This window comes from Sabethes cyaneus, chromosome 3, assembly GCF_943734655.1.
Source record: "Sabethes cyaneus chromosome 3, idSabCyanKW18_F2, whole genome shotgun sequence".
Classification (NCBI taxonomy): domain Eukaryota; kingdom Metazoa; phylum Arthropoda; class Insecta; order Diptera; family Culicidae; genus Sabethes; species Sabethes cyaneus.
Window position 1 is genome coordinate 148,454,547 of NC_071355.1, and position 13,422 is coordinate 148,467,968.

Genomic DNA, 13,422 nt, shown 5'->3' on the forward strand with positions numbered 1-13,422 from the left:
GGCAGCAATTAATAAATACCTGCAGCTTTTACGTTGTCTCCGCTGCTGTTGTCATGCTTCGCAGGCGTTCAGCAATACGGATTTAACATTTGAGTTGAAAATTCGGATTTTGGTAAAGTGATCTGATTTGAGCGTCATATGTTACCTAGACATGCAAAGGTACCCCTGGCCTTCCTGGTCCGTGTAGCTATATCAGTTTTGGTACCATCATTGTACGTTGTCTGGCTATCTAGGTATTGAAAGGCTTCCAGCTGCTCAACCTGTTTTTCCGCTACTGTAAAGTAGGTAGGATCATCAGTGACACTACCATAGACTACTTTACTACATTGACTGTGAGACTTGCTGCCTGGGGTTCTCGAGAAGGTCATCTAACTTGCTCTACATATCGTTTCTGCGTTGTGCGAAGTCATTTTGCTACTCCATCGTTAGAGGACTCCAAGGCAAACCTCTATTTATTCTACTGTCAATCGCTCCAATTAATACCTCATCCATAACGATGAGAAACAGCAACGCTTATAATATGCACTGCATACCTGTCTCACACCAGAAGTAACCCTCATAGGGTCGAACTAGAAGCCATTGTGTGGACCTTAAGCTAACAACTTACTATACCCGAAAACGAATAACGTTACAGAAAGTAAAAACAGAAATCTGCCAAACAGCTCTGGATTACTGCCACCGACCTTTAGCATAAAACATGGTCACGAATCGGAACATGGAATATACTGACCCAGACCCTTGTCCAGCAGAGTAAGCTGGCCCAACTTACAAGGGAAGCTAACCGCCTGAAGTTTGTAATCCTGAGGCTGAGCGAGGTGCGTTGGCCGGATACTGGCAAACACTAGACTTCCTCGGGGCAAGTCTTGCCTTGATCCACTTGGGCAACTTCAACGCGAAGATTGGCTCAAACAACACAGAGCTTGAACGCGCCATGGAACGCCATGGCCTAGGAGAGATGAGCGAAAACGGAGAGCTGTTTACAGAGTTTTGTGATTATAACAACATGGTCATTGGTGGATCACTCTTTCCCCATAAACTACCCATGTCTGTGTGGCATTGTGACATTTATACTATACTAGCTGACCCGACAAACTTCGTATTGCCACAAATTAACCTGTGTTGTACATAAATCATGAATCTCGGACGATCTTTGTCACTATCTCGAGTTTTGCAAGCCCCCCAGTGGGCGGCGCTTCCGACGGCGGGTCACCGGCAACACTCGCGACCGGCTCGTCCTGAATGATCTAGTGTTACTATAGATAGTTTTTGTGGTCTTGTTATTGATTAATGTTTTATGGAAGAGTCTCGAATTTCTCGAGTTGGATTAGTTTTTGAGTTTCGCAAAAATTTCTGTTTTATTTGTATGAGAGTCCATATCCCCCTACCACAGGGGTGAGAGGTCTCTAACTATCATAAAATAAATTCAAGACTCAAAAATCTCCTACATGCTAAATTTGGTTCCATTTGCTTGATTAGTACTCAAATTATAAGGAAATTTGTATTTCATTTGTATGGGAGCCCACCCTCTTAAAAGGGAAAGGGGTCGTAATACACCACAGAAAAAAAATTCTGCCATCTAAAACTCTCACATGCCAAATTTGATTCCATTTGCTTGATTAGTTCTAAAGTTATGAGCAAATTTGTATTTCGTTTGAATGGGAGCCCCCCCCCTCCTAAAAAGGTAAGAAGTCCTAATTCATAATGGGAAAAATGGTTGCCTCCAAAAACACCCACATGCCAAATATGGTTCCATTTGCTTGATTAGTTCTCGAATTATGAGGAAATTTGTATTTCATTTGTGTAGAAGCCCCCCCTCTTGAAGTGTGGAAGGATCCTAATTCACCGTAGAAAATATTTTTGCCTCCAAAAACCTCCACATGCCGAATTTGGTTCTATTTGCTTGATTAGTTCTCGAGTTATGGGGAAATTTGTATTTCATTTGTATTGGAGCCCCCCCTCCTAATGTGGGAAGAGGTCCTAATTCATCACAGAAAAAATTCTTGCCTCCAAAAACACCTACACGCCAAATTTGGTTCCATTTGCTGGATTAGTTCTCGAGTTATGAGGAAATTTGTATTTCGTTTGTATAGGACCCCCCCTCCTAAAGTGGGGAGGGGTCCCAATTCATCATTGAAAAAAAAATTGTCTCCAAAAACACACATATGCCAAATTTGGTTCAATTCGCTTGATTAGTTCTCGGGTTATGAGGAAATTTGTATTTCATTTGTACAGGAGCCCCTCCTCTTAAAGTGGGGAGGGGTCCTAATTCACCATAGAAAATTTTCTTGCTCTCGAAAACCTTCACATGCCAAATTTGGTTGCATTTGCTTGATTAGTTCTCGAGTTATGAGGAAATTTGTATGGAAGTCCCCCCTCTTAAAGGGGAGAGGAGTTATAATTCCTCTTACAAAGAGGAGAGGGGTCTCAATTTACCATAGAATAAATTCTTGTCACCGAAAACACCCACATGCCAAATTTGGTTCTATTTGCTTGATTAGTTCTCGAGTTATGAGGAAATTTGTATTTCATTTGTATAGGAGCCCCCCCCCTCCTAAAGTGGGGAGAGGTTCTTATTCATCATAGAAAAAATTCTTGCCTCCAAAAACACCTACATGCCAAATTTGGTTCCATTTGCTGGATTAGCTCTCGAGTTATAAGGAAATTTGTATTTCGTTTGTATAGGAGCCCCCCCCCCACTTAAAGTGGGGAGGGGTCCCAATTCATCATAGAAAAAAATTTTGTCTCCAAAAACACACACATGCCAAATTTGGTTCCATTTGCTTGATTAGTTCTCGAGTTATGAGGAAATTTGTATGGAAACCCCCCCTCTTAAAGGGGAGAGGAGTTATTATTCCCCTTATAAAGAGGGGAGGGGTCTCAAATTACCCTAGAATAAATTCTTGTTACCGAAAACACCCACATGCCAAATTTGGTTCTATTTGCTTGATTAGTTCTCGAGTTATGCAGAAATTTGTGTTTCATTTGTATGGGAGCCCCCCCTCTTAGTGGGGGGAGGGGTCTCTAACCATCACTAAAACCTTTCCTGGCCCCAAAAACCTCTACATGCAAATTTTTACGCCGATTGGTTCAGTAGTTTTTGATTCTATAAGGAACACAGGACAGACAGACAGAAATCCTTCTTTATAGGTATAGATTGAGGGGGTTTGCCCGAACTGTGTAATAAGATGTTTACACTAGATTGGTAGAGTCGTGAGTAGCGTGTATCGATGGACAGTGAGGGATGTCAAGGCAAGCGGCCCGTGTAGTCAGTCAGTGTAAGCACCTCAGGACCGGCAACATGGGATACCACAGTCTGTATCAGTCGAAAATGGCGAAGGAGCTATCTTGATGCCGATTTTATTATTGCTAAGATACGCTCGCGTAGGATGTTCGGCCTCCGTGCCGAACATCCAAAGTAACGTGGGCGACGGCGGTTTAGAGGTCGGGGAAGAAGTAATGGTTACGAACGAGGAACTCATTGAGATCGCTAAATCCCTAAAGGTGAGCAAGGCACCGGGACCTGACGGAATCCCGAATATGGCCATTAAAGCGGCTATTCTGGAGGCTCCCGAATTATTCGGGGCAGTAATGAGTAGATGCCTGGAAGCTGGTCACTTCCCGGACAGATGGAAGCGACAGAACCTGGTCCTATTACCGAAGCCTAGAAAACCTCCGGGTATCCCCTCGTCATATAGGCCGATCTGTCTGCTCGATACTGCCGGCAAGGTGCTGGAAAGGGTTATCCTTAACAGACTCGTACAGTACACTGAGGGTACAAACGGTCTGTCAAGGAACCAATTCGGCTTCCGAAAAGGCAAATCTACGGTGGATGCAATCTTGTCTGTCACTAAGACAGCTGAGATGGCGATCCAGCGCAAGAGGACAGGTATCCGCTATCGCGCAGTTGTCACGCTTGACGTGAGAAATGCGTTTAATAGTGCTAGCTGGGACTCCATAGCCAACTCGCTTCGGAACGTCCAAGTGCCGGTATCGCTGTACACAATCCTGGAAAATTATTTCCAGAATCGTGTGCTATGCTACAACACGTAGGAGGGTCAGAAGTGCGTTCCAATCACCACAGGGGTTCCGCAAGGTTCCATACAGGCCCGGTGTTGTGGAACGTCATGTATGACGAGGTGTTGAAGCTAAAGTTCCCGGTAGGGGTGGTGATTGTCGGCTTTGCGCATGACATCACCTTGGAAGTCTATGGTGAATCTATCAGAGAGGTAGAGTTGACGGCTGCCCACTCTATAAGCATTGTTGAAGATTGGTTGCGATCCAGGAAACTGGAGCCAGCGCATCATAAAACGGAGGTTATCGTGGTAAACAACCGCAAGTCGGTAAAGCAAGCAAATATCAGCGTTGGGGACTGCACTATTTCGTCAACGCGGTCCTTAAAACTTCTGGAAGTCATGGTCGACGACAAGCTCAAGTTCGGGAGACTATGCCTGCAAGAAGGCTTCCACAGCTATTTCGGCATTGTCTCGTATGATGTCTAATAGCTCTGCGGTATATGGCAGCAAGCGAAGGCTATTAGCCAACGTGGTCCAGTCCATACTCAGGAATGGCGGGCCTGTGTGGTCATCGGCGTTAGGTACCAAAAGCTATCTAGCCAAGCTGGAAAGCACCTATCGTCTCATGTGCTTAAGAGTGGCGAGTGCGTATCGCACAGTTGACGCAATCTGCATCTTAGCGGGTATGATGCCTATTGTTATCATCATCAGCGAGAACGTAGAGTGCTTCAACCAACGTGGAACTAGAGGCATACGGAGTACCACAAGATCGATCTCAATGATCACATGGCAGCGGGCATGGTCTAATTCCACAAAAGGCCGGTGGACACATCGACTTATCCCGGAACTATCCGGGTGGGTCAACAGGCGTCACGGCGAAGCCAACTTCCACCTGTCACAAATTCTGTCAGGGCATGGTTGTTTTAGACAGTATCTGCACAAGTTTGGGCATACGGAGTCCCCCGCGTGTCCCGAATGCGCGGACGTTGAGGAAACTGCAGAACATGCTTTCTTCATATGCCCTAGTTTCGCGGGCGTGAGAAGCAACATGATGGCAGTGAGCGGACAGGACACTACTCCGGAAAACTTAGTCCAAAGGATGTGTCCTAGCTCGGACGTCTGGGGAGCGGTCAATGCGGCTGCTACCCAGACCGTACTTGAGCTACAAAACCGCTGGAAAGCCGATCAACGGCGAATAAACAGCCTAACTACCATAACTACCAACTGCGTTAAGCACAATAGCCCCTCCCTGAAGTAATACCGATAAGATGGTGCCAGGGGGGATTGAGGCTGGAGACTCGAGTAGGGTTTTAGTGGGTCTGGATCCTCACGCCCCAGTAGGGGGGTCGGGATACCAAACCCCACTCCCTGAGTTGTCTTCTCAGGTGTCTGATAGCAGATTTCTCTACTCGTTAAAAAAAAGATACGCTCGCGCGTAGAAAATTTGTCGAATAATTTGAATCCCGAAACTCGGAGCTGCCACCCGATGGAACCGTCGACAAGCAACCAGTGACGAGCTCCTCACCAAAGTGCGCAGCGGATGAAAGGAGCGAATATATTTCAAATGAAACTTAGGGGATGGTCGACGAGCGGAAGGCGGCAAAAGCCGGCATTGAGCGAGCACGAACGAGAGCGGCTAAGACAGCTGCCCGTTAACAATACGTCGAAATGAAGAGGGATGTTAAACGACGGGACAAGACAGCTTGGACTAACTCCCTTGGCGAAGAAGAAGAAACCGCAGCCATCAATGATGACATCCGTTTGTTGTTTAATATGTGTCACCGCCCTAGTGGTGCCAGGATGAATACTAAGATGCCGCTAAAGGACAGAGCTGATCAGTTACTGACTGACCGTACAGACCAGCTTAAGCCATGGAATGGACGTTTTGAACAACTCTTTCGAGCTTCAAATGTCAAAGACTAACGAAACCAGCAGCAAATGAGGCTAATATTTAATTGCGAGGCACCATCACTGGGTGAAATTGAAGCAGCCATCAAGAGTGCGAAATTCAATAGAGCCCCAGGAATAGACGGTATATCAGCCGAGATGCTCAAAGTTGACTCTTCTTTATCAGCCCAAATGATGCATCAGCTTTTGAGCAACGTATGGGAAACCGCAACTTTTCTGGTGAACCGGATGCAGGGCATATTAGTTTTTACTTACTGACTTACTTACTTATCCTGGCCCGCTGTCCCTCAGGATTTGTGCAATATGAGGTTTCGCCAACTAACTCGGTCCAGTGCTTTCAAGTCCCCGTCCAGCGTTGTCCACGTTTCGTGCCCGTAAAAGACTACCGGTATTATTAACGTTTTGTATATGGTATATTTGGTTACGGGGGTGAAGCTTAGATGACCTTAGGGTCTTGTGGAGTCCGTAGTAAGCACGACTTCCGGTAAGAATGCGTCTGCGTATTTCTCTGTTGCAGTTATTATCCGCCGTCATCAACGACCCGAGGTATTCAAATTCGTCCACCACCATTTACGGGTCCCCTGCTACAGTATCGACGCCCACGCTGCATTCTTCTCACCTAACATCCTCTGGCATTCCCCGTCGAACCAGTCGTTACGACGATTCCTCTCTGCGAACTCTATGGCACCTTCTGCTGCGCCATTGATGGCTGCTTTAACACTATCCCAGCAGTCCTCGAGAGGGGCTTTGTTTAGCTCTCCCTCACCCGGCAGTGCAGTCTCAAGGTGTTGCGCGTACTCAGTAGCGACCTCAGATAGCTTGAGTTGTTCCAGATTGTACCGTGACGGGCGACGGTACCGAATGTTGGTAACAACGGAAAGTCTTTGGCACATTTTAACCATCAAAAGGTAGTGGTCAGAATCGATGTTTGCGCCACGATAGGTTCTAACGATAAGATTTGCGATTCCGTCTGTTGTAGTAATCTCCAGGTGTAACGATATGGGAAGCTATGCCGGAAAAAGGTACTTCGTATGGCCATATTTTTGGTGGCGGCGAAGTCAATGAGTGGCCGTTTTCGTTCGTAAGCAGGTGTGCACTGAACTTACCAATAACCGGTCTGAATTCCTTCTCCTAGCCAACCTGAGCGTTGAGGTCTCCGATGACGATTTTGACGTCATGTCTTGGGCAGTTGTCGTATTCACGTTCAAGCTGCGCGTAAAAAGACGTCCTTATCGTCCTCGTCACGTCCTAGGTGTGGGTTATGCACGTTGATAATGCTAATGTTGAAGAGACGGCCTCTAATCCTCAACTTGCACATGCTGCTGTCGATTGGCCACCACCCAATCACGCGCTTTTGCATATCGCCCATTACGATAAAAGCTGTACCCAGCTCGTGTGTATTGCCGCAGCTCTGGTAGATGGTGTTTTCATCTCTATACGAATGTACCGTAGACCCCTTCCAGCATACCTTCTGCAGCGCTACAATGTCGAACTTGCGGGCCCTCAATAAGTCGGAAAGAATGCGGGTACTTCCCAGAAAATTGAGAGACTTGCAATTCCATGTTCCAAGCTTCCAATCGTTAGTCCTTTTTCACTGCCTTAGTCTATGCCGATTGTACCGTAAAATGAACTCATATAGTTGCCAAAACATCAGAAGAATCAAATTCCATCCATTCCATACTGTACGAAATGCAAGAATAGTCCATTTTGCCCAATTCACCCCCATAGACATAGATAACCTAATTAAAGCGACTAAAACAAACTCAAAGGTAAAAACAGTCTTGTATTTTATCGTATTGAATAAGTTTGGAGAACAGTTGAAAGAAAGAAATAAACTGTATGCAAAGTTATTGTGCAGAATTGGTTTTACTTTTTAAGCAAATCATTATATTTCGCAACTATTAAAAGATATATAGTTACTATGTTCTGCAAAGTTGCTCATTTTAGTGTGTTCTACAATTTTTCTGAAGAAAAATTTTTTTGGACGGATTCAAAAAAATAAAAGTTTGTATCAGCCTGATATATGAAAATAAGACCACCCTTTAACAAATATGCGCTGTATTTTATTGATAAACTTCTCTAAAGACACTATCGTTGAAAAATTACGAATTTTTTACGCAATAGCTAATAAACGTGTTTTTGTAGATCTAGGATAGAATCAAGCAAGACGGACCGATTGTGAATTCATCACGGTAATCGTTTTAATTAGGTTTTACTATGTATTTAGGGGTGAATTGGGCAAAATGGACTACAGGGATACCTCGATATAAGACAACCTCGTTATAGAGCAACTACGATATATTTCTCTTTTCGCCCAGTGCATTGGTGGGAAATTACACATGCTATCTGGGAAATCAAATCGAATGCTGTAGGACTCGATGGTTTGCCCACAGACAAACAGACATAACTCTTGGAAGAAAAATCAACAAAAATTATCGTACCTCACATTTAGCGTACCTGAACATTAGCACCATGATCGACATTCTCAAATATCAAATAACAACATGGGTATCCCTCAAAGTAGCAAGTATTTTTTATAGGGAATTTCCCTTCTTTCGTCAAAAAGCGCCACTTTCACCAAAACGGAGACATTCCCAACTAAGCCCAAATTTGAAATGACGGTTTAATCGGTACGAAGAATGGAAAACGAGTGTTATGTCTGTTTGTCTGCGGTTTGCCTATGAAATTTATCAAGATCATCTTACCATTGGTTATCCAACAAATAACTCATTTATTCAATCGCCTCATTGCATCCTCAACTTTTCCGAACTGTTGGAAGCAAGCAAAGATTTTGCCAGTGAAGAAGAATCCTCGACTTAATGACATCACAAACTTACGTCCAATCAGTATATTATGCGGATTATCTAAAATTTTCAAGAAGCTTCCTAAGCAGCAGATGACTTCTTACGTGGAAAGTAACAACCTGCTTAGTGAATTTCAAGCTGGTTTTCGTCAAGGTCAGAGTATTAAAACCGCTGTGCTGAAGGTTCTTGACGACTTTTAGGAGCAGGGATGCCAGGTGATTTTTTGAAAAGTCTTCACGAATCAAGAAAAAATGTCTTCATTTGTCTTCCTTCGGCTTTCCGCCCATTTAAACTGCATGGTGAAGACATGTCTTCACATGTCTTCAAGTGAAGACATTTCACTTTTTTGTAACAAAAATGTCTTCAAAATGAAGACATGTCTTCACTTCTGGCATCTCTGTTTAGGAGCAATAATCGGCAATGTCGGCATTTTACTACTACTACTTCGGCACCAACTTTTCAAAAGGGCCAATCTACAAAATGTAAACAAACCGAGTGAGGGTTATTTTCTGCTGGACTAGCATAGGGAAAGAATAAGAGACCCTCACTCGGTTTGTTATCATTTTGCAGATTGGCCCTTTTGAAAAGTTGATGCCGGCTTGATTTTTCGAAAGCCTTTGATACCATTCCTCTTCGGAAACTATTGGCGAAGCTGAAAACTCAGTTCAATTTCTCCTCTTCAGCTGTAGACCTGATACGTTCATACTTACTAGGAAGATAACAAGCAGTGTTCTGTGGTGATCGCTTTTCGAGCATGGTACAAATAACATCTGGTGTACCTCACGGCTCTGTTCTCGGCCCTTCACTGTTCTGTTGTCATATAAACGACCTTCCGAATGTTCTTTAGTATTGCTCTATCCAGATGTATGCTGACGATGTGCAACTCTACCAGTGGCGACTCGTCCGCATGTTCAACCTGTTCATAGGACAGGCAACAAAATTCAATCCGACAATATTTTTTTTCATCACTAGTTCATGATTTAGTTTGAACCGACGCATATGCAATACGATTAATTCGGTAAATTATTAGTTTAGTTTACGAAGCTGCTGAGCAAACCGTTCAACACGACGTTTGAACGTTGCTTTGATCTCAATGCACAAGCATATACCGTGAACGTACCATATTCTGCGCAGTTAAGACATTTGTATAATTCTTCCGCTATTCTAAGTATTCTAGATTTAAATTAACAACGTGGATAGCAGCAACGTGTAGTGTTACGGTATATAATATCTGGTAAAAAATTTGGGAATTATAAGTCGACCAACAATTGAGTATATTTTTCGTTTTGTAAACTTATCCACGGTGCCTAATTCTGCGCACTTTCTTGCCCATGTTCCTAATTCTGCGCATGTTTGCTCCTAATTCTGCGCACCCAAAAAGTGAAAATAAATACTCTTGCCATGCTTTTTATGTCTTTATACGCTGAAAGCACACCAAAAACTCTGACATTAGCCATTACCATAATTAAATCCATGATCCGGCCTTCTTGTGCTGTCCGGGTGGCAAAGGAATATTGTTATCATTTTGATTGCTTCATTTTAAATATTTTATTCTCGATAACGTGAAGGGCGAATTGATTCGGGTTTTCTGCATACTGAACATTACACTTTAGACTAATACCAAAAATTGTGTTTTCATATAGAAACCACTGCCCCACTCTCTGACAGGCCCTTGTGGTTGGACATTAAAAACATAGAAGACATGGTTTCATGAATTGGCGCTCGTGGGTTCGGACCCCGGATTCGGCACAGAATTCCAATCAATGGAAGTTTAAGATTCTACTTGAATTTTCATGCCTCCATACCTCAGCCATTTGGGTGAGGTTCCGTATTCTTTCGCGCTTTCTTCGTAGGATACATTACTGCGCAGGATTTGGAACATGAATAAAAAATCTGTGCCTAAATCTGCACATTATTGCATCACATTTTTCTAAGGAAAGCAATGCATGCAATCACTCTTTTTGACTAAAACATGACTAAAACTAATTATTCTTTCTAATTATGCTGAGTAATTTGATCATTGCAAAGAATTTCGATCATAAATTTGTTAATTTTCTAGCAGGACAATCTTAGCGTTGGTGCTAACGACGATGTTTTCTGCCATATAAAATACTTTCAGTTTCACGTTAAATTATTTCGCTCTCAAATATCATGGCCCATTTGTGAATAATGGCGTAATATTCAACAGATGTTTATAAAAAAATAACGCAATGATCATAGTTATGCACAATGTTGAAAAATACTTATATAAAGAAAAATGCGCCGAATTAGGAGCTGCGCAGAATTAGGGGCGGTCACGGTACCAACATATTATTCCTGGTGTTGATTCTGGGTACGAAGGAGATAAAAAGAGAATGTGAAACAGCTTTTACTCGAAAGCGCGCATTATTGTCTCATTACTCGTTCATCTTCAGCATTGAACAACTTACTACCACATATCCCTATGGCCTGCGCTTTGATTCCATTTTATCTAGTCACGAAGCTAATGAGCAAAACGTTCAATACGACGCTTGAACGTTGCTTTAGAGATTAGCACCAGGAACAACGTATTGGTACGAAGGGGATGGCATGCATTATTCGCAAAATTTTCTCATTAACTCGTTCATCTTTAGCATTGAACAACTTACGCATATTGCTTGTGGTGCGTGTGGTGGTTATTCTTGAATTTGGTTCAATAGGTAAATTGAACGGAGTCTTAGGTTCGTAGTTAAAATTCAGAGACGAGTTTGCTGGTAAAGTAAACCGCCGTATTCGGTTGTTATTTAAATAATAGGGGTATTCACGTACCGCTTGTTATGTTGCGTATACGGAGTATTGCGTATTTATACTGCCGTTACTCTGGCGCTTCCATAGAAACCGGAACTGCTATGCGAATTGCGGCAGCGTATACACGAAATACACCGTTTACGCAACCTAGCAAGCGCTACGTGAATACCCCTAATGTTTGTTTTATAAATAAAATATAGAATTTCGATAATTAAAAAAAGCTGCATATTAATTTGTATTTTTCGCTGGTTGAACAGGTAAGCTAAACCACCACGAGTCGCCACTGAACTCTACGTTGGATGTCTCAGTTCGTGTACGCACGAAATAACCAGCCAAGTAAATGAAGACCTTGAAATGATCCCGGCGTGGTCGCGGCGAAATGGGCTTGCAGTTAATTCAGATAAATGTTCGTTTCCGGCAGACAAAGAAGACATAGGTAATGGATCTATGCGTTGTCCAACATCAAAATGGGCAAGGTAAACATTGAGTGGTCCGAAAAAGTGAGTAATCTTGGACTCATTTTTCAAAGCGACTCGGTTTGTTTACATTTTGCAGATTGGTCCTTTTGAAAAGTTGGTTGAGTTCTGTTTTTGTTTTTAAGACATAGTCCTACGTCAAAAATATCAAAAAAGGGTGTTATATCAAAACAGGAAAAAAGTTTCCGAAGCAGAGAATGTTTTTTGCCAAAACGCATGTTTCCAAATTTAAATGTTGCTAAAAACAGAACGACTTTGTATTATATTTACGAGATGAAAATTATGCTCTGCATAGACCGGCAACATTGGGTAAGGGTTTTAACGAAAAGCTTTTCAAAAATTTGCTTTCTTTCATCAAATAAACAAATATTGCATCAACCATGTGGTTTCAATATAAAGCATACCACTAAACGCACTCACTTCGTGTTTAGTCGGCTGTGTGCATTGCATTGCTACTTCGCAGCGCGCACATATTCACCACATTATTTGAGCTTTAACTTGCTACAACTCTAAGCACTGGCTCTATACATACATATACTTTGAGGCAAAAAGCTCGTCTCATAAAAGCACCAACCAACATGTTCTCACACCATACATTCATCGCTCAGAAATCATTAAATGCACAGGTAATGGAGCTGGGGTGAGAATGATGATGGGTGGAAGAACCCGAGTCCGGAAAACCAGTCGGCGCTCGGCGGTGTATATTTCGGCAGCGAACGATACGAAAACAAAACTGTGCGAGAAGTGGTTGAATGAGATCGGAATATAATATCGGTTAGGTTGGAAGGCTGGCTAGCTGGTTGGCTGGCAGCAGTACATATTGATGATTACGACTAGCTGACGATGATCGCGCAACACAACATTGACGATTGCCGGGGTGCCGCTTGCGACTGTGTGCGCGCGGCGAAGTGTTGCTATTTCATTCGGCTTTTTCTACGGATGGACCTATAAAAGAAAAGACGTAATTTATCCCCACACATTCACATGTTTCGCACATACACGCCACCTCGCAGCTCGCAGCTAACCCGTCCGGTGTACGCTTGATTCGTTCGTTCATGCAAGTAACCAACACAAACGCAAGATACAGCGGATACTAACACCGGCGCAACGAACATGATCCCCGCTCGTTGTTTCCCTTCCTTTTTGACGATTTTGAACGCGTCTCTGGGACCGTAGAGCATTTTTTACTACGCGAGACGAAAGTAGAACCAGTGTGATTTTACATTAATCAGTGCGTTTTTCCTAATAATTTCCACTAGAATCGATACCAATTGTAGCATTTCTGAAACAATCTGTCCTTTCCGGTATTTTTTATTCTCGTTTATTATGAAGAATGCCAATTTTTCTCGTTACCGCCCAAGCGCGTAGTAATACAGCAACATAGCGTCACCTACGGACTCAGCTGTTTCCCGCCACCAGAAATCGGCTGAAAGTCGGCAAAGTGTGTTGTGCGGA